The sequence below is a fragment of the Xyrauchen texanus genome, chromosome 42 (genome assembly GCF_025860055.1).
Source record: "Xyrauchen texanus isolate HMW12.3.18 chromosome 42, RBS_HiC_50CHRs, whole genome shotgun sequence".
NCBI classification, from domain to species: domain Eukaryota; kingdom Metazoa; phylum Chordata; class Actinopteri; order Cypriniformes; family Catostomidae; genus Xyrauchen; species Xyrauchen texanus.
Window position 1 is genome coordinate 25,726,932 of NC_068317.1, and position 23,914 is coordinate 25,750,845.

Sequence of the window (23,914 nt, forward strand, 5' to 3'; positions counted from 1 at the left end):
GTAATCTACCCCTTTCTTGCTTCACAGTGAAACATATAGATTCGCTACACATCACAACATATTTTTTTTGGCTTTGGCTTTTTTTTTTTTTAAGTTGTATTGCAACTGCTAAAAGATTAAAGATTTTAGGGTGACTGGGGATTGATGCCTTTTGACAAAGCCTTGGTGTTTGTGAATAACCATGACAACCAGAGGGGTCATGGGGTGGTTTGTTCATCCAGCCACACAGTCTACGAGCCCAGGTAGGAGCTGTTTTCTCTGAGACTAAAGTACACTGAGTGTTTCAGCAAGAGCTGAAAAAAAATATGAATGATGACTTGTCTGCTCACATGTTCTTCAAAATGTACTGAATGGCTGTGGCCTATCCCTACGGAAAGGGTCACGTCAAGCTAGTGTCTGGGATGGAAAGAAAAGGTGGATTGCAATGACGTAATGTGCTAGAGAGGCAATGGGGGTAAAATGTGACAAGTCTGGCTTGAAACTAGATTAAATAGCTTCATTATTGATATACTTACTCATATTTAAACTTTATTCACCCTGAATGATCGATCTACAGTATCTATCTGTCTGCCTATCCCTTATATCTTGGCGTGTCCAAATGATCAACGATCCACCATATGGACCTTAATCGAAAAACCATGTGCTTGTAACTATCACTTTACCAAATCTGATTGTGTGACATCACTTACTTTGATGTATCACAATCAGTTTTTGAGCGTCGCATGAATTCTGTTTTCGTGCTCTAAGAGTAAATGTGTCAATGCCTGCCTAGGTGTGCTTATTCATTATAGAATGAGTGATGGCTTCATTGTAAATATTTCATGCATGCAACTCTTAAAAGTTTCATGAAGTTGTCTGAATGAGTAACATTTGGAGCTGAAGTGAAGTAATTCATTTTAATAATGAATGTTTAATGCATTTGATAAGTCATCAAGAAGGTCACCAATTAAATCTAACATGAGAGACGACACAAATGAGCTCTTGTCCCTTTTATATTTAGAATTTCTTTTTTTTTAAGTGGTCTCTTTTATCTAGAAAAGACAGTGAATGTGCTTCTTGGTTAACCTATAAGCCTCTTACAACCCTAAGTAATGTTGAGGCATGCAGACACATTACACTGAAGATCATTTTTATGTACAGTGCTATTTGTATATTAAATGCAGAATAATCTTAGTTTGATATTTCGTCTTTGCAACAAGTTATAAATAAATAACCTTATGTTGGCCCACATTGTGTGATGTTAGTTTAGCTGTGTTTGTACCTTACAAGAATAAAGATCTCTCTGCCGCACCCTCTTCCAAATGTTCCCGATGTTAAAGAATAGCTCAGGTTTAGCTTAGTTCTGACAAACGAAGGCCAGCACTGGTATTCATCTCATTAGATTTTTTGTGCTGTCTGAAACCTCAGCTGAATCTTTGATTTATTTAATCTGGAGTAACCTTGCTTATTCCCTCCAGACGTATTTGTGTTGCTGTAAAATATTTATGGCTGCAGAAAAGCTGCAAAGGCGATCTAAGAGAAATGTATAAATCCTGGGTTTGGATTTTTCAGGGCTGTTGGGGTGGACACTGATCAGAATGTGTAAGATCGGCTCCCTCAGAGGCTCTTAGTGCCTAATATGTCTCTCATCGTTCACTGAATGCCAAACAGCACCAACATCACTGCGGTGGGATTTGTACCCTGCTGAAAGTTGGCCTTCGATACTGAATCTAAGTCAGCTTGAGAATCTTATGTGCTTTGAGACATCCCGTGGCAGTTTTTTTTGTTAGCAGAATCCCAGTTGGGTTTTCACTCTGCAGGATTGGAGAAAGGACATGGAATAGGGGCATAAGGATCTATATTTGCAGCTGAAAAAGGGATTTACAGGGTTGTTTGCCCAGTGACATGCTGAGGAAAACTTGGTCATCATTGGCTTAGACTAGAGTGTGTTGACACTTTGCACAAAATACTGGAGCAAGAGTCATTGTGTTGAGTAGTTTGATTGGCACAGACAAAGAAGAACATTGAAGCTGAAGTTTGGCTATTAAAAAAAAATCACAGGATAGGGTGTTTTTGGTCTAAACATAAAATGCATATTGAAATACAATGTTGTATTTGGTATATACCAATTTTCTACCTTCAAGTTATCCTACCAAACTTTAATGCAAAGGATAGAAAATGTTGCAAAGCGGCAATATGTTACTGCCTCATAAAATTATTGAACTGAAATTATATTTTTCATCCACTGATATATCTGTGGCTTTCATTAATAATAACATGAATTATTGAGCAGAATACGTCTCCTAATGTCTCATCATTCTCCTTTAGCAGGTGGGAGGTTTTCTCAAAAGGATGCTGGTGAGATTGCATGCAGCATAACAATGAAAGTGAATGACTTTGTGTGAGTGTGTCTGTGCATGTGAGACCCTTATGTGAGGTAACTGTTAATAAATCTCTTTTTCTTTTTTTTAATCAGTGCAACTCTGGAAGAGCAGGGAAGAAGTTGATACTGATAAGGTATAACATTTTAATTGAACTGACATCCTATTAAATTAATCTTGGTCATTCCCTTGGATGGGATTGAAAAGATATCTGCCATTTGACCACAGAGAGTCACACTAATAAAAAATGGGATACCTCTTCTCCAGTGGTTCTCAACTGGTGGGTTGCCACTCGGAAATGGATTGCAGGTCTGTTCTGAGAGGTTTGCCGACAGTAGGGTAAAACAATGCTACATGCTAGTTATAAAATTCTACTAACCATACAATTGTGTATTGTTTGAAGAGCAAACAATATAGGCTTGCCAACTTTTAAAAGGGAGAAGAAAATGCATCCCATATCTTTTGATGTGAACTTCAAAGCTTGTGCATCTAATCAAACTCTACTGTAGCTTGCTCAATAACCATGAATTATAATATGCAAGTTAAATTAAAATATGATCTAGGGATGGGGCCACTACGGCACAATGAATTGTGGTTACGTTTGGTACTGTGTTGGGTTGCCCACTGATGTCCAATATAAAATCTGGATTCTGAAGCAAAACCAGTTGAGAATCACTGCTTTAGTCCCGAGGTCTAGCTAATAATCATTCAGGCCAACATCTTCAATGTATACTCACAATTTCAATCACTTATTGTATTATGTCTTTTGTACTGCCTACATAACTGTTTAGAACTTAAAATTCTCTCATGATTTACTCACCTTCCTGGCATCCCAGATGTGTATGACGTTCTTTCTTCTGCAGATCTAAATTTTAGAAGAATATTTCAGCTTTTTTGGTCCATGCAATGCAAGTAAATGGGTGCCAGACATTTGAAGCTCCAAAATCCACATACAGGGAGCATAAAAGTAATCCATATGACTCCAGTTGTTAAATCCATGTGTTCAGACATGATATGATAGGTGTAGGTGAGAAAAAGACCAATATTTAAGTTTTATTATACATTCTTCTTCCTGACCAGTATGGGGCAATATGCATGAAGGATGTGAGAAACAGGAGGAGAAAGTGAAAGATTTAAATATTGATCTGTTTCTCACCAACTCCTATCATATCACTTCAGAAGATATGGATTTAACCACCAGAGTCCTCTGAAATACTTTTATGTTGCCCTTATGTGAATTTTGGAGGTTCAAAATTTAAGCAAGCACTGACTTCCAAAAGAGCTGAGATATTCGTCTAAAAATCCTAATTTGTGTTCTGCAGAAGAAAGGAAGTCATACACATCTGGGTTGGCATGAGGGTGAGTAAATGATGAGAGAATTTTCATTTTTGGGTGGAATAACCCTTTAAAACTGCTGCCCAAATGGTTCAGACAGTTTCTGGCAGAGCTACAAGTTTAGTCAAAGAGAATTTTGGCTGCAGATTATGAAAGCATCCTGGGATTTCCCTCTAGTGAACATTGGCTTAGAAATCAATATAGCAAGTAAACTCAGAAGCACTGTATGTAGTCAGCTATAAGCCAAACAGCAATTGCTGAAATTGATATAATCCTTCACGTGTTCTTTGTGTGGCAAAGTTAATATAAAAAGTATTATGTACACAGGCCAACGGTTTTAAGATTTAATCCTTAAATCAAGATCAATTAAAACTGTGATGCCGAGAGATGACCCTGTACACCAAGATCAAGAGTATGATGTTTTCATATTTTGCATAGGAATCTGGATCTACAATCATTTAAATCTGAAGTATTTAATTTCTGTGGCCTGTTGCACAAAGCTAGTTTAATAAACTCAGAGTTTTGGAGTAAGTTTCAGGTTGACAAAACCAGATAGAGCCAACTGGTTTAAATCTGGCTCAGCGAACTGAAGACGCTCGGTACAAACGTTTTCTGTTAACTCAGAGATCGATCCTGAGTTTGTGGTTAACTTTGATGCTCTTGCACACCAATGAGTGACGTTTACCATGAACAGCCAATGGGTGAAGCTTGGAGAAAGTCAGTGTGATTTACTTCTCACGAGACATTCAGTGTGATTTACGCCTCTGCTTAAGATCAAGAGGTCATTGTGAAAATATGAAGAATTGTAACATTTGCACAGCATGAAGAAACACTGCTGCTGCCGTGATAGAAAACATAAATAACTGAATGTAATGTGCATTTTAATTTATATAGGTTCACAATAAAAATATACAGGCTTATTAATTTCAAAAGCATAAATGTATAAATGTATTTAAAATGTAAAAGCTTTTATATTAATTTAAAGTAAAAGCCTGATATAATTTAATTAAGTGCAAGTAATGACACTTTGTGTAATAGTCTGCAATATAATTTTAACCAGTATATTTGTTCATGTGCAAAAACTCAAGGTTCTCAGCATTACAAACTGCATACACAGGTGCACTATGTAAAGAAATCCAAAGAAACTCAATATTACATTTTAATGTGCTTCTCTAAAGATAAAAGGCTCCGGCTTTGTTCAACATGCCTCTGGGTCTCAACCAACATCAGAGGAAATTTCTAAAATCATTGTTTACAATCAGTCTTCCCAAACACTCACTCCATCTGCCATTGGTCGATCAAAAAGATAGTCCCACCCCTTAAATGGATGCAGTTAGCTGAGCCAATGTTGCAGTTGTTTTTGGGCTTGTCGGAAGGGTCAAAAAAATCAGCATTGTCAAATACGTCACAATGCAGAGTCCAAACATGGTCTGATTAAGATGAAGATGAAGTATATAAAAATGAATACCTAGGTCTGCATACTTTGCAAAAATCAGACTGGTGCAGTTTCAGTTAAACTAATGTGTTTACATTACATTTTAATTAAGATTATTGTTTAAGTCTGACTGAATTCAAATTTTTAGAGTGCAGAGAGTGTTTACAGTTTTCAGGAAAATCATCTTGTCTCTGTGTAGTATTGTGGATGGCTAGAGAGTGTTGTAGCATCATAAAAAATAAAAAGAATCACATTTAACTCGTTTGAAAACGTGTAAATCTCAATTTGATCATTTTACCTTGCTAAAAGGTTTGTTTCTCAACTAGTTCTAAACTTGTTGAATGAGTGTGGAGTTACTAAAAAGGTGTAAATCAACATAAACTAGCAGAATGCAGATTGATTGGCAGGCCATGCATGCTAATTTAGCCATAAATATGAGTGTTGTTTGCAATGACTTCACCATGGATTTATCAAAGTTCAAGCGGGTCATAGTTAATCATCTCTCGGTATTGTGTGATTGAGAGTACTTTTCCGGTGCACTTAAAAAGACCTGTTCATAAATCTCTCCACTGTTTTATTATTAAAGTCTTAGCTAACCAGGCAAAGAGCAGTGGAGGTGTGCGTTATAGAGGTGAGCATCCCCTGAAAGCAGTCTTTGGGTTAAGCTCTTTTCATTTCTGGAGATCTCCAGCCCCTCTCAGCAAAGACTGCCAATCAAACGCCCTGCACGATGAGGGTTCATAATCTAAACCGTATTAACCTGAGTCGTTTATGAGGGGCCAAGTGAAAAAGTGCTGATCGATTCTGAGTGCTCCGTGCAAAAGCCGTTTCTCAATAGTCTGTGGCCCCATCCTCTAATTGCAATTTGTTTTGCAATATTGAGAAATAATAGCTTTTCCTTGGTTGTCAGTTACCCTCGGAATTGCATTACAGAGCTTTGTTTAAACAGGAGAATAAATCAATACCATCTGCCTTTGTGTATCCCGATCATCTCTGCTCAGCACAGCCAGCAGCTCTATGACATTGTCAATTGTTAATATCAACCACACACAAGTCCTATTGATTTTCTGTGTATCTAAGTATTTATTATCTTTGCTATTTTTTCTCACTGTATCTTCTGACCCTGTGAAGTGGCAGATTTTATCTGCATGAGACACGAACAACATGAAGTTGATATCAAACCAGAGTTGCAAGATGTATAATGATTTCTTACTGATTGGAAACTCTTATAGATAACACTTCCTGTTGCTGGGATGGGTAGCTGTGCAGCTTTGTTGAAAAGCAATCTTGCAGTCTGGGAGATACAGTATTGACAACTTTGAAGGGCTAGTTTTAAAGTATAATAGTTCACTTAAAGGAACAAAGATTTATAGCACAATGTAATATAGCGCAAATGCCGTATGGACCACATTTGTGACGGTTTTAGAGTGTTTTTTTTTTTTTGTCATTTTGAAGCCACAGTCCTCATTCACTTTCATTATACAGCTACAATCTGATGGGTTTGGAACAATATGAAGGGAGGGATTATTCCTTAAAGTCAAGCTCTAGAATAAATATGCCACCTGAGTATTTATAGATGAGTTTATCCACTGACAGCATACACTCAGTCATAGTCTAGCCTCAATCTGCATACAGGGAAATCAGCCCTTAATGTAAATTAAATCAAAGTTTCAGTGTCTCATTTCCAGCATCACTTACTTTTATCAGGCTTCCTTCTTCAAGTGGTACCTGGAGAGTGGTGTAGTGAACAGACGCCCTACCGAGGACCCAACGGTGCAGGCGAGAGGACGTTTGGAACACTGTGAGGTGTTGGTAGAGAGAGTGAGGTGTGATTCAAAGGCCTCACTGCTGCGGTTCTCTCCACAGTTGGTCCCATCTTGATGCACAATAATGACCTGTCAGAGTGGCAGGCCTGGTGCCAGTATCCAGAAGCAAAGATAATCTGTAGGGGTTATTCAGCCTAATGAATCCTAACAGCACACAGGGAACCCACAGGGCCACGAAACACATCATCTATTCCCCTTGCTTTATTTTAACTGACAGAAATTTATTTCTGGGAACTAGTGATCTTGAGCTGAACTTAGGTCTGTTGCCTTAGTGGTTTCTAGTCCTTGATTAAGTGTCTGTTTAATGTGTGGTTTAGGGCTTTTATGTCTCAGGGATTTCATTCTGAATTTCTGTGGCTTGTTGAGGTGAGATGAGCAACTACTTTAAGCAATCAAACCTATACCTGTTTTTTCAGCTGGTGGACGATAAAATAGGCAAAAATTAAGCTCACTTTCATTGAAGGAGGAACAGGACTCTTTTGACATAAACGCCCACATAGCAAGACCCTAGCAACCACATAGCAAGACCTTGGTAACCATTTAGAACCCTCAAGCCTCATAGTAGTAAGCGACTCACATCTAGTTTTCGTCTGTGATTTTAAGATGTTTGAGCAATTGCAGCATTTAATGAGAGGTTAAGGTTGTTGTTGGTGTGATTTTATTTAACACGCTTGAAATAGTTTAGATAGATTGGATAACATAATTTCACAGTATGACCACCTCTTCAGACACTACACCACTGATGTTCTCTGAAATCAACCCAGTTCTGCTGAATTAAAATTTAAAGTGCCATCCCCCATCAGACATTTTGGAATGAAGTCTTTAGCAATTCCGCAAGCAACCTCTGAGACACTGGTTCCGTTCATGTTGAAACCAGGAAGTAATTGCATGATGGTAAACGTGATTTGGAGGTTGAATTTACAATCTTAAATTACTTTATAGTAGAGTTAATTAAATATGCTTTACTGTTGACTGTATTGCATAATTTACAACTTAAAATACATCTTGCTTTTGGCACCACTCTGTGGACATTTCACTGGAAACTCGACCTCACACATGCCCATATGTTCAACAATACCTCCAGCTTCGGAAAAGTTCACCCAAAAATGAATATTCTCTTATAATTTTCTCACACTCATGCCATCCCAGATGTGCATGATTTTCTTACTTCAACAGAACACAAATGAAGAGATTTAGAAAAATGTCTCTGTTCCTTAGGTCCATACAAGGCAAGTAAATGGTGATCGGACTTTTGTAGCTCCAAAAATGACATAAAGAAAACAAGTGTTTAAAATCCCTATCATCATAAGCAATATAATAGGTGTGGGTGGGACACAGAACAATATTAAAGTATTTTTTACCCTAAATCTCGAACTTTCACTTTAAGATGTGAAATTGAAACTAAACAGGCACAGCGTGTGACTTTCAGATGTAAAAGTGAAAGTGGAGATTTAGAATAAAAAAGGAAACATTTTGATCTGTTTCTCACCCACACCTATTATATAATTTCTGAAGAAATGGATTTAACCACTGGAGTCTTATGAATTACTTCTATGTTTCCTTCTCCTGTTTGTTTTTTTGGAGCTTCAAAGTTTTGGTCACCATTCACTTGCATTGTATGGACCTACAGAACTGAGATTTTCTAAATCTCATCTGGGATGGCATGAGGGTGAGTAAATGATGAGAGAATTTTCATTTTTGGGTAAACTATCCCTTTAAGCACAGTCTGAATGGACATAAATCCTTTAACGTCAACAACAAAATATATGGGAATTGTTTTCTCCTCCCTTTCAAAAGTTGAAGCCTATTTATTTTACTATCCAAACAATACACAATTATTCAGTTGTTGCATTTTAGTTTTTGCATTTACTATTTTTTCACTGCTGTCCACGACCCTCTCCACACCAGTGAAAAAACACTGCTTCACTTCATTGAAGTTTATTTTTGTCAGCCATTGAGATCCCAAATAATGGCCCCATTTCCAGATAGTCGCTCACTTTTTGCAATACAGCACAAAAGTAAAGTGGTTTATTCTTTCCGCTGTCCTAGTGATGTCTCCAATGCGTCTGATTTTTCCCGCTCTAACAATTGATGTCAGGCATGTCAAGAGCAGCTCTCTTCCCCTCTTATGCATGAGCCCACTTATTTCAGCGCAACTGCCAAATTTACTCAACGTAAGAGGCTCTGCCTCAAGAGTGCCATAATGGACTTGTCCGTCACTTTTTGAGAGGACGAGGATTATAGTGGCCCGGTTGGATTATGGGTGGTTTGATCCATGACTTCCTATCCTCTTGCTATTCAAACACATTAATCAAGGTGAATAATACAGCCGCCACCGCTGACAGTTCCGTCCGCTATTGTCATTTACTCACCTTACACCACCCCAAGTACCTTTGTCTGGAGGACTGACAGGTTTTTTACAACACGCCTCATGGTAAAAGAGCCCAAACATATGTTTCTCTAGAGGACATTTGTCATCTTCACTGCCACTTTGGAGTGACAAGAAGAGATAACGTCTACTGTTCATGAGTTTGTCCCATGGCAAAATTCGGTGGCATCTCTTGAGAAATGGGCCTATAGGTTTCATTTTTATTCCCTGATGAATAACAGCTTAAAGTTGGAGACATTTTGTTGTTTGATGTGCTCATTTGCAATTCGTCAGTTTGGACCTGATGGCAAGAGGTTACTCTGTTCTTGTTGGTTTCCTCCTGGTTACCCTTTTGATAGAACTACATGACAACTGTGTCATGTAGAGCAGACATTGCGAGCTGTCACTGGCCTTTCAATTTACACAACAACCTTTGACTCTCTCACTGTTGCTCCATTGGTTTCACCTGAGTGCAGTTAAGGCATCCACAATTTGTGGCTTCACCAGATTGTGAATTAAGCAGCTGCTTCCAAAACTCGAAAGGCCACCCTCCCAAGGTCAGCTTCCAGCAGCTGACTGGGTGAAATAAGGCATCTGTATGGCAGCCGTGCCATCCATATTTGAGTCAGTGAGACAGGAAAGGTGAAATTCAGCATGACATTCCACTTTGTTTTCATGGAAACCTTTGATGAAAAGCTTGAAAACAATAAAACATCTTAAAAAACGAACAAAAACTAGATCAAATATTGTGACATTAAAATATATATGTAAAACATACGTCAAAATCACAAAAAATAAAAACTTAAAAGACCCTCGTATTGTTGTAAACCTGAATGACATTCTTTCTTAAGTGGAACACTGAAGCTTTAATAGGCAGCCTCAGTCACCATAGGCCTAAATTTAGGGTGGGATGATAGGGACAAAATCGGAAGTGTCCCGGCCAACATTTGGAAATGTTTTTACCACACCAATATTTTTACTGTATACTATGTTTTTATTTTAATTTGAACTGTCCTTATTATAATTATTAATGTATAAATTATTGTCCTACCTCTTCTGAAGCAGCAGCACATAAATGGTGTTCTCACATGCACTTGTTACTATTATCAGCGCAGTTCAGGATGCACCAATCAAAGTCGTTTGTAAGATCTTTTTTAAATAATTTTCAGTAGATTATGGAGGCAGATTTGTGGGATTTTAAGATGTTGGTGTAACTCCCATTAAATATGTTATTTTGCACATTGGAGAGTACCATCAGGATTAAATAAAGAATGTTTTGTCAATAAAATAAGTGTAGGTTTTAATACCTACACTTGGCCTAATACCACTTTGATCAGGAGGCCTACACTTTCAGATAAAAATGTAAGAGTATATAAAAATGCAATAAAAAAGAAAAAGTTGAAAAGTTGGAAAGTTGAAAGTGGGGAAAAAAAGTCAATGTTTTTTTCTCTTCATAAACTGTTTATTTTGTGATGTCATTTTGCACATACCCTTCATTCGGATTTCCATTTGTTTAATGCTGGATAATACATTTTACAGAATGTCACTTTATGTCCCTTGGATATACATTTCTTGAGGTAAATCTTCTTGAAAAAGATAACATTTTATTTTGACCCATGTTAGCTCGATAAGCAAACTGCAGGGGATCCAGAAAGTGTCCAGTGATGTCCTTCAGGTGGGCTATCACCAGTCTCTCAAATGTCTTCATGGCCAAAGATGTCAGAGCAACAGGTCTGTAGTCATTATGTCATGTGTTTTTGAGTTTCTTTGGGACTGGGATGATGGTGGAGCATTTAAAGCAGCAGGGAACTTCACACTGCTCCAGTGATGTGTTGAAGATCTTTGTGAAGATGGGAGCCAGCTGGGAACTTCACAAAGAGTCATGTTTATTGCATAGTATTTCATTGTCACATTATCCAAGTTTATTGCATTTCACAATTTTCCTCCTAACCGTGCAGCCATAGCGGTCAGTTCTTAATATTGTTTTTTCTTTAGAAATTATTTTAAAACAAGGCTAATATTTAATATTGTGGGGCAGATACTTAAGAAATGAGACTTGTTATAGGAGGTAATAATGTTATTTTGCCTGTAATATCAGACTGGGTTTCTCGCATTCTTAATACCAACAGTTTGAATATTATCCTTGCTATATGTCCCTACCAACTTTCAAACAAAACCTACGCCCTTGTCAGCACCATTCACTTTCAATGAATAGGGAAAAAAAGATGCAATGAAATTGAATGGTGACTAAGATTAACATTAACATCTCCTTTTGTGTTCCATGAAGGAAAGAAAGTCATATGGCTTAGGAAAATAATGACATAATTTTCTTTATTCTTTTGTAAACTATCCCTTTAGTTCAGGATATATTCTCTGAAAACAAGTCTTATCTGATAAAACTTGGCTTATTAAGAACTTTTTAGATTTAAAGGTTTTTAGATTTTTGGAAAACAAGACAAACGTACAGGATTATTTAAAAAAAATTTAGTTACTGATCATTGGAAAAGAGTGGATAATTTAGTTGGGGAAAAATTAGTGACAGTTTAACATTTCCTATAACATCTGATGACTCTGGGACAAGGCAGCCATTTTAGGGAATTTCTTAGTCTGAACATATTGCACCTGTTAAATTATTTAGCCCCATTCTGTGGCTTGGCTCTGCACCACACAGAAAGCTGTAGCTACCGATTAGAGCCCCACATGTCACCGTAGCAGGTCAGCCTCCCTCTGCTGTCACTTAAAGAGTAATACCTTCATATTCATCACTGAACTCTCTCAATGCCGCAATGCATTTACACCAAGAATAGACAACTTATTTCTCTTTGTATGCGTGTTAATGAATGAGCAGGAGTGTTTAACACGTTCTCTGCAGAGTGTCCCAGGTCGGTTAGACAGCTCACCCACGGACCACACACAGACCATTCTCTTCACAGAAAGGCTGATGCATATTGCATATTAGGGATGTGCCCAAAGTTATTCAGAAAGGTATGAATAATGACTTCAAAACTAATAACGGACTCATCCGAATAATACAAAACAAATATTTGTATGAGTGATTATCTAAGAGGCACAAGGATAAAGCGACGTTTTAAATAAACATATAAAAATTTACAAAGAATTTATGAATCTGTGCAGTCAAAATATCTAGTATAAACCTTTGAATGAAAATGCACATGCTGTGTGATCGAATGGTTAGGGTCTTGTTAGGGTTTGCGGTCTCTGTTAATTGTGCACGTCTGGAGCTTATTAAGTGTTACATTAAGATATAATATACACTTTCCGATTATTGAAATGTCTATGTTAATATATCACACGATTCACACGTGATTCTCATGTATTTATTATAGACTAAATGCGATGTTAAATTAACCCTGAAGTGATGATTTCATGTCAGAGCGCATGATCGTTGACCACAATTATACACACATCAGTAATTAAATAAATTATCTGGTTAAGACTTTATTCCTAAAAAAAGTACAAATGTTCCATAAAGGTTTAATGCTCCATAGAGGATTCATCTATTAGGAATATTCCTCCTTGTAAAACGAAGAATCTGAAACATGCTACATCTTTTTTCTTCTTCTTTAAACTTTGCGACCTCTGGTAAGGCGCTATATACATTTAACATTATTATTATTATTATTATTATTATTATTATTATTATTATTATTTAACTAAATAATGTCTTATAGTAAATATTTTGTCTTATAGTAAAAATTCCAGATTAATTTTATGGTACTTTCACCTCTTTGTAGGCTATATTTTATTTCCATTTCTTTGAAATTAATGTTTGAAGTTGCAATTATTATTCACTGCAAAATGTGTGCTTGACATTTCACATTTTGCTTGACACTTCCTGCTTTCAGAATAATGATGTTATACATGTAAATTCTGTTTCATACAGATATTAATATCAGAAATACCAGGAGAAACCACAACATATTCCAGAGTTAATGCCTATAAATTCAGCTTCATCTGGTAAGAAAAAAAAGAATAAAATGATATATTTTTTAAATAATAGTTGTATAAAATAATAATAATAATAATAATTATTATTATTATTATTAACTTATTATTATTATTATTATTAGCTGTTATTAAGAAAATGCATATGCAAGGGATATTTTATTAATATAAACTGTAAATGTTAGAGTAATGTTTAAAAATGGGCATTTCATTTAGTTTTGACACACTTCCGGTTTAAGCCCTGCCCACTCCCGGTTTTATCAGAATACAGAGACAGATAATTTTGTCGTATGAACAGATACAGATACAAATACAGATAATGGTTTCACTGCACACCCCTATTGCACTTACAACTGGAAAGCTCTTTCTCAATTTGGAAAGATTTGATCTGATTATTGGGCTAATCTAACTTAACGTAACTTCCGGTAGTTAAGGCACACATCAGTCCACTTTTGAAACAAAATTGTGTTTACAACTTTTGAGGATGAAATATTCACTGGATTTGACAGGATTCGAAGTTTACCTAGTTTTAACATAATTTTTGTTTTTTATATATTATTATTCTTGGAGATTTTAACAAGGCAAATCTCACATGTGAACTGCCAAAATACAGACAGAACATTACATGCCTCACCAGAGACAGAAATACACTGGATCACTGCTACTCAACAATAAAGGATGTATATCACTCTGTCCCTCGAGCAGCTTTGGGACTACCTGATCACTGTCTGGTTCATCTTCCGATCTACAGGCATACACTAAAATCAGCTAAACTTGTAGTAAAGACTGTAAAAAGTTAGACCAATGAAGCAGAGCTAAAACTACAAGCCTTTTTTACGCACTGAATTGAGTATTTTTGAGACTGCAGACCTGGATGAGCTCACAGATACTGTGACATCATATATCAGTTTCGGTGAGGATATGTGCATTTCTACAAGGACTTATTTCACATATAACAATGACAAACCATGGTTTAAAGCAGGATTCAGGCAGCTTCGTCAGGCCAAAGAGAATGCTTAGAGAAGTGTATGGAATCAATTCCATGCCACATATATTTGCAAAAATATAAAGTATAGCAAAATAAAATAAAGTTTTGCAAAACAAAAAAAGTATTGAGCAAACAAAAAAAAAATTTTAAAACAAAAATTAAGTATCACAAACGTAAAATAAAGTATCGAGAGAAAAAAGAAAGTTTTGCAAACAAAAATAAAGAATTGCAAAATATAAATAAAATATAGCAAAAATCAAGATGTAATTAATTGCAAAAATCAATGACTGTTGTAAAATAATCTAAAGATGTTTTATCCTTTTTTATCTCTGCAACAGATTTTTAGGCAGCAATGATTTTGCCTCACATCTTTTTCTTTGCAACGCTCCTTTTAATCTGCATTTCCATCACGTGTGAGCTCGTGATACCGTTTTGCCTTTGCGCTTCACTTTTCTCTGCGTTTCACTTTATGGCACTGTTTTGACGTGGGGGTGGAGTCAGGGGATTGGGGCGTGTACAACGGGCTCAGTGATGCCTCTCTGGAAGTTACGTCATTAGCTTGAGACACAGATCAAACATCATGGCTGAGCAAACGCATACAGGTGGATCTCAGGTATATAAAGTTGATTGTTTCCTTTCATTTAATTAGCATTAAATGTGCTTTAACAGCGTTTGCTTCAGATAAAGAAGTTAGAGATCAGTTAAAGCGGTGGATTTATTAGCCATACTCGCTAACATAGCCAGCATCTGCAGTTTATTCTCTCTCAATTGATTGGACTATTGATTGATTCTTATGTTTATTTTATAGATTATAATTGTCTATACCATAGTATGTTGTCTTCTAAAAAATGTAAACTCCATATTTAGATGTAACATTATCACTGTTAAAGGAGACAATAAATAGATTACAAATAAAAAGTTAAACGATCGTAACAAACGTGCATGTGTTCTGTCTTTAAAAATAAAGTTTTGAAATATAAAATGTTCACATCCCCTATATTCTTAACCCTGCGTTATACAGCTATGTGGCATGGGGGCGTGGTCGTGTGTCAGTCTGCGGGAGAGAGAGCGCGGTAAGGCTTGTCACCTGGTTTGTAATTATCTCTAACACCTGTGTCTTGTTGTAGTGATACGGAGAAAGACATTTAAAGGGGCGCCAAGTGTCGAGAGGGAGAGCATCCAGAAAGCTCCACAGAGTGTGATATTGTTTTGTTTATGTTACATTTCTACGGCGGTGACCGTCGTATGTTCGTGAAAGAAATTAAAGTGCTGATTTCAAACCTGCTTCGCTGTCTCCTGACCCCTCCATTGCTCAACGAACCTGTTCACAAGCTACTTAAGTTCTTACAATGCTCACAGTAAATGTACGTGTATCAAGGTCATCTCATGTAATGATTTGCCATGTCACATTTAGCAGAGAGAATATCCAGATGTCGTGACGAATCTTATTAGTGTTCTGACTCAAATCTTCGGTCATATTCAGGCAGCTCAGGGTCAGCAGCAACAACAACAACAACAACAACAGCTTTCTCTTGCTGTTTCTCTGCCTCGAGTATACTCAGCAGGATATAACCAGGTTATCAGCACCTACTCTTAAGAATCAATCTGTTAAATTTGTTTTGCTTTTGCACAATTAACATTATAAGTGATGTTCTTTTTATTGTTTGTAGATCGTTTCCTGGGATGCTTATTTGTTACGATCGTTTAACTTTTTATTTGTAATCTATTTATTGTCTCCTTTAACAGTGATAATGTAACATCTATTTATATATTTTTAAATATGGAGTTTACTTTTTTTTAGAAGACAACATACTATGGTATAGACAATTATAATCTATAAAATAAACATAAGAATCAATCAATAGTCCAATCAATTGAGAGAGAATAAACTGCAGATGCTGGCTATGTTAGCGAGTATGGCTAATAAATCCACCGCTTTAACTGATCTCTAACTTCTTTATCTGAAGCAAACGCTGTTAAAACACATTTAATGCTAATTAAATAAAAGGAAACAATTTTTTTTAATTTTTTTATTGAACACCAAGTACAGAACAAAAAACAGAATGTACATCTACAATGGCATTGGTAAGTACAGGTAAATGAGTATTAAGCAAGGCACATATCAGTTAAAATAAAATAAATAAATTCAATGTATAAAATACAAATACAGAGGGGTCTCTTTATTCCTCTTTTAAGAGCTCAAGGTCTCTTATTATTCCAGCCAATTTCTGGGCCTTTTTACTTTACATACATTCCAACGCTGGAAAGAAATTACAAATCAATTCTCTTTTAAATACAGAAAAATAAGGTTTCGTCTTCATACATTTGGACTTATGAATGAAAAATGTGCCCAGTATCAACATTACATTAATAAGAAATTAATTTCTTTTCTCGTCCAACAGCACTCCAAACATAACATGTTTCCTAGCAAAAGTGGGCAGTGACTGAATCTTTGATTCCAACCAATAAGACATATTTTCCCAAAAAGTATTTGAAGAAAACGAGAAAAAAAAAAAAGATGATCAGAACGTCTCTGTCAATTTGACAAAAAGTACAGGCATTTTCTTCAAAATTAAACCGTTGTCTTAAAAATTCACTTGACGGGTATACCCCATTGAATATTTTAAAATGAGTTTCCTTAAACAATCAACTTTTTATACCTGAGATCCACCTGCATGCCTGTGCTCAGCCATGATGTTTGATCCGTGTCTCAAGCTAATGACGTAACTTCCAGAGAGGCATCACTGAGCCCGTTGTACACGCCCCAATCCCTGACTCCACCCCCACGTCAAAACAGTGCCATAAAGTGAAACGCAGAGAAAAGTGAAGCGCAAAGGCAAAACGGTATCACGAGCTCACACGTGATGGAAATGCAGATTAAAAGGAGCGTTGCAAAGAAAAAGATGTGTGGCAAAATCATTGCTGCCTAAAAATCTGTTGCAGAGATAAAAAATGATAAAAGATCTTTAGATTATTTTACAACAGTCATTGATTTTTGCAATTAATTACATCTTGATTTTTGCTATATTTTATTTATATTTTGCAATTCTTTATTTTTGTTTGCAAAACTTTCTTTTTTCTCTCGATACTTTATTTTACGTTTGTGATACTTAATTTTTGTTTTTAATTTTTTTTTTTTGTTTGCTCAATACTTTTTTTGTTTTGCAAAACTTTATTTTATTTTGCAATACTTTATATTTTTGCAAATATATGTGGCATGGAATTGATTCTATAGAAGTGGGGATAAAATCTTGTACAATCAGGCCATAAATAGACTAACAAAGGACATTAGAGTGGCTAAAAGAAGCTGTTCTGAAAAGCTGAATAACAAGTTCTCGGCTAACGACCCTGCATCTGTGTGGAGAGGCCTGAAGGACATTACCAACTACAAGACACCATTGCCCAACTCTGTAAGGAATCAACAACTGGCTGATGATCTGAATGTGTTTTAATGTAGATTTGAAAAGCCCAGTCTCAAAATCCCACATCTGCTCTGACCTTCACATCACACAAACATTTACACCTCCTGCAACCCCCCTTCTCCCATCTCCTGCTACTCAACCTAGACTTAGGATATGTGAAGAGGATGTGTGCTGGGTCTTCCAGAAACAGAAGACATGGAAAACACAGGGCCCAGATGGTGTTCCACCCACTTGTCTAAAATCCTGTGCTGACCAGCTGGCTCCCATCTTCACAAATATCTTCAACACATCACTGGAGCAGTGTGAAGTTCCCTGCTGCTTTAAATGCTCCACCATCATCCCAGTCCCAAAGAAACCCAAAATCACTGGACTTAATGACTACAGACCTGTTGCTCTGACATCTTTGGCTATGAAGACATTTAAGAGACTGGTGTTAGCCCACCTGAAGGACATCACTGGACACTTTCTGGATCCCCTGCAGTTTGCTTATCGAGCTAACAGGTCTGTGGATTATGCAGTCAATATGGGACAGCATTATATACTTCTACATCTAGACAGTCCAGGGACATGTGCAAGTATCCTATTTGTGGACTTCAGTTAGGCTTTTAACACCATCAACCACACTCTCATGTGGACTAAATTAACTCAACTCTCTGTTCTCTTTCAGTGGATCACCAGCTTTCTGACAGACAGGCAGCAGCTTGTGAGAATCGGGAAATTCACCTCCATCACATTTACAATCAGCACTGGCACTGCCCAGGGATACTGTATGTACTTTCCCCACTAACTTTTTCCCTGTTAGCAAAGAACTGCACTGCCAAGGACCCCTCTGGTTAAGCTCCTGAAGTTTGCAGATGACACTTCTGTTATCGGCCTCATCCAAGATGACAATGAGTCTGCATACAGAAGGGAGGTTGAACAGCTGGCCATCTGGTGCAGTCAAAACAACTTGGAGCTGAACACGCCCAAAACAGTGGGGATGATAGTGAACTTTAGGAGGAACACCACAGCATTAACCCCACTCACAATTCTAAACAGCACTTTGGCTGAAGTGGAGTTATTCAGGTTCCTGGGCACTACCATATCACAGGACCTGAAGTGGGAGACCCACATAGACTCAATATTTAAAAAGGCACAGCAGAGGTTGTACTTCCTTCGCCAGCTGAGGAAGTTCAACCTGCCACAGGCACTGCTGATACAGTTCTACTCTGAGTCTACTGAGGACTACTGAGTCTGTCCTCTGCACTCCTATAACTGTATGTTTTGGTTCAGCCACCAAGTCAAAAAACAGAAGACTGAGAAGATCAAAAAAGGGCTTTTAAAATAACTCGACCCCATTCACCCAGCACATTTCCTTTTCAAACTGTTGCCCTCTGGCCAGCGCTACAGAGCACTGAGCACCAGAACAGCCAGGCACAGGAACAGTTTTTTCACTCATGAATAGTTAAAACTGTCCCCAAAGTCTACAGTAACTCAGATAACTGCTCTGTACAATTGTGGTGAGACGAATAGCATCTCAGAATGATTTTCTGAGATGCAGGTTGGTGCTGTTTTGGCAGCACGAGGGGGACCTACACAATATAAGGCAGGTGTTTTAAATGTTGTGGCTGATAGTTGTATGGTTGCATTCACTTTGCACTGGAAGCCTCTGTCACCATGACAAATTCCTTGTCTGTGTAAGCATACTTGGCAGTATAGCTCATTCTAATTATGATTCTGAAATATATTCAGAGTTTTGTTTGAGGTACTTGGCAAGTTAACTAGAGTCGCATATGCAAAATTGTACATTAGGGTTGTGCACTTCTTTTTTTTGCCAGACTCCCGTCATTTTTGTTTTTTGTTTTTAACACATATTATTGTGGTATATTCCATTTTAGATAAACCCACCCCTAAATGGAATGTACAAAAACCAAATACAAAACGAAAAAAAAAAGCTGTGGTTGGTTGCTTAAAAGGACAGATAACACAAAAAATAAACTTCTGTCATCATTTACTTTCCTTCATTTTGTTCCAAACCTGTACAACTTTGAAATGAGAAGCTAGGCATAATGTTTGCCATGAAAGTGAATGTGACTGACATTCTGCATTGTGCTTAAAGGAATAGTTCACCCAAAAACAAACAAATTTCTCATAATTCACTCACCCTTATGTCATCTCAGATGCAATTGAATGGGTGCCAAACTTTAGAAGCACCAAAATGCACATAAAGGCAGCATAAAAGTAATCCATAAGACTCCAGTGGTTTAATCCATAACTTCTGGAACGATATGATAGGTGTGGGTGAGAAACAGATTAAAATTGAAATTGTCCTCCCTGCCCAGTAGTTGGCGATATGTACAAAGACTGTGAATCACCAAAAACAAAAGAAGAAGAATGTAATAGTGAATGTGGAGAGTGACTGTCAGGGCAACAAATAAGAGGGGACAACTGGACCTTTTGTCCCTGGCCCAGGCTTGAGGGGGGCCCGGTCGGACTGGAGGGGGGCCCACAGAAAGGCTGTTCCATATTGTATAGCACATCTAAAGCGTTTAGCGAGAAACGTGGAAATAAATACGGAGACAGTGTGCCGGGGTTGCGCATGTTGATGGAATAACTGTCCGGCCCCCATCGCACAACTGACTGGAGGGGGGTCCGTTGAGTAAGTTTTGTTTTGTGCTGGGCCAAACAATTTCTAACTGCAGCCCTGGTGATAGTAAAAAGAACTTCAATATTGAACTATTTCTCACTCACACCTATCATACAGCATCCGAATATATGGATTAAACCACTGGAGTCTTATGGATTACTTTTGTCCTGCTTTTAAGTGCATTTTGCTTCGAACTTTTGACACGCATTCAACTGCATTGCATTTTTGGTGTTTAGTCAAAGGTCAGACTAACAGTTCTCGAGACAACTGTTCAGTCTGATGTGGGTGATAAAACAAACTATTATTGCCAGCTCTCACTGCGATGTCAGATGCTTGCTCTGCCATTACAATTATAAGCTAGTATTGCTCCTGGTCGGTCGTCAACCTTTCCTTTATCTCACTCACCGCACAGATGCTGCCAGTGATAAACACTGTGAGTAGATCCTTTAATGCCTCTTTCATTCTGTCATCTTTAGAGATATACTCTACCTGAGCAAGAGAAGACAGAGGTGACAGCAATCATGACTCACAGTGCTTAAAACCTTCGTCAGAGGATTTATAACCTTCAGTCAAACTGTTCATCTGCTATTAATAGACCATTGCAGCCTTTGCATTATGTTTATGCCTGTGATATCTGAATATGTAATTATCTTCAGGGGGGAAACATCTTGTGCTTTTTTGTAGTTATCAGTATTGGTCTTTTAAAACACCACTTGAGGGCAGTGTTGAAGTAAGCGCTTCCTTTCCCTTCTCTCAAGTGAGGAAATGTGAACTCTTCCTCAAAAGATTAGGTTTGAAATTGAGGTTGTAACATTTTAAACTGCTGTTTTCCTGTATGGAACATTAATATGCAAAGGTATCTCTGTCCCCAAGTCTGTTTAGCCTTTATCTTGGAAGAGGGGATGTTGCAGCTCATGTTTGTTATCATTTTTTTATTCTTTTTTGTTTTCTTTTGTGTTGAAATTCTGCCTCAGAGAATAATATTAATATTAATAAAATAATCTTGCTCAGATGTTTCTCTTACACAGTTTAGGAGTAATATTAAGAATTTGGTTTAATTTAACGGGATAGTTCACCCAGAAATGAAAATGATCATGTCATTTACTCACCCTCATGCCAGCCCAGATGTGTATGACTTCCTTTCTTCTGCAGAACACAAATTAAGATTTGAAAAAATATAGTAGCTTTGTTGGTCCTCACAATGCAAGTGAATGGTTACCAGAACCCCATAGGTCAAAAAAGGCCATAAAAGGCAGCATACAAGTAATCCATATGACTCCAGTGGTTAGATCTACTTCTTCAGAGGCGATATGATAGATGATGATGAGAAAAAGATCAGTATTTAAGTCCTTTTTTACTATTAATTCAAAGCATTTACACCTTTGACCAGACCCAACCAGTAGATGGCTGAAAGTGATAGTGAAAGTGTAGATTTACAGTAAATAAAAGACTTAAATATTGATCTGTTTCTAACCCACACCTATCATATGGCTTCATAAGACATGAATTTAACTACTGGAATCTTATGGATTAATTTTATACTGCCTTTATGTCCCTTTTGGACCTTCAAAGTTCTTGTCACCATTTACTTGCATTGTGAGGACCAACAGAGCTGAAATATTATATTATCTTTGTTTGTGTTCTGCAGAAGAAAGAAAGGCATGCACATCTGGGATGGCATGATGGTAAGAATTTCCATTTTTGGGTTGAGTTTTTAAGTACTTTAAGTATTACTTTGTCTCAATTTTTTCTTCTAAGACTTTTAAGGAGAAATACAAATGGAAGCAAATGAGACAAGTGTTGACATACAGGAAGAGTATAGAGCAAGAGATATACAATTAAGTGGAGAGAGAGTGGATTGCATAGCTCAGATAATTTGGTTTTGTTTTCTTATAGTTCATTTCAAGATTTCTGACATTTTATTGCAAGCTAACTTGGCAAAATCTGAGCACAGTTTCCATTTGGAAGCATCTTCCAAAACTCTAGAGGAGACACAGGTTTGTAACTATTTAAATTCTGAGCAGGACACAGTGCCACCCATATTAACACTAACACAAAGAGACTGCAAAAGTATTGTCAATGTATAGTATGCACAGACAATAGAGATGAAATACTGAGCAAGGAACTTCATTCCACTCACATTCTGTCACAAAAAAAAACCCATAACAAGCCTTAAGGCAAAAAACTGGGTTACAGTGAGGAGCACACACAATGCAAGCGAATGGGGAGCCTACTCACTATTTCAAAAGTATAGCCACTTGACTTGAACAATATTTTACAACTTTGTTGCCATGATGGCGTAACACTGTTAATCCTAAAATGACAGTCAAAAAAAGACAGTTCTCTACAGTTTAATAAACTACATTAATTTTAACAGAATAATGAATGCAAGTGTTTTTTATAAAATGATAAGCTTCAAATTTTTTAAACCCTAAAAAAATTGGCTCAATTCACTTTATGCCTTATTGTAACCTTGATTTTTCTTCTTTTAAAGAAAACGTCTTGGTTACTGTTGGAACCTCCGTTCCCTGATGTAGTGACACTAGGGGTCCCTATTGAGAGACCTGAACACCTCTATTCTTTTGAGAAAAGGCCAATGAGAATTGGTGGAATGTGCTAGCGATACACTCGGCCAATTACGAAACTCTACCTATTCGTACCTGACAAAACACGAGAAGAAACTGGCTCAACCCGGATATTTTAAAATCTCACAAAGGTATTGAGTAAATCCCAGTCCGCTGCTCTGCAGATGTCTGCTAGAGATGTGCCATGGGCCAGTGTCCACGAGGATGCCACACTCCTAGTAGAGTGTGCTCGTATTCCCAAAGGGGTGGGCATAGCCCAGGCCTGGTATGCCAGAGCGATGGCATCCACAATCTAGTGGGCAAGCCTCTGTTTGGAGACAGCGTTCCCTTTCTGCTGTCCACCGAAGTAGACAAAGAGCTACTCAGAGCATCTAAAGCTCTGTGTGTGATCCAAGTAGGTGCGCAAAGCACGCACCAGACACAGCAACGACAGGGTTGTGTCTGCCTCCTCCCGGGGCAGCGCTTGCACCTTGCAAGCTAACCACCTGATCTCTGAAGGGGGTCGTGGGAACCTTGGGCACATAGCCCGGCCTGACTCTCAGGATCACGCTTTGAGCTTGACTGACTCTAGAGGCTCAAAGGGGGCTCCCCGAAGGCCCAGGAGGACCATGGAGAGATCTCATGTGGGTAAGAGGCATGGCCTGGGAGGATTCAGCCTCCGGGTGCCTCTGAGGAACCTGATGATCAGGTAATGCTTCCCTAGGGACTTACTGTCCACTGTGTGGTGGTGAGACGTGAGGGGACAGGGAGAGGCTGAAGGGGAGGACCTTGTACCGATATGCCCGGCCGTCGAGGGCAAACCATGGTAAGGGTCTGTGTTGAGGTAAAACCGAGACGTGAAAGTATGCGTCCTTCTGGTCTATTGCTGCAACCCAATCTTGATGCTGGACGCACGTCAAAATGTGTTTCTGCGTTAGCATCTTGAACGGGAATCTGTGTAAGGCCGGTTCAGAACTCACAGGTCCAATATTGGCCGCAACCCACCGCATTTCTTTGGTACGAT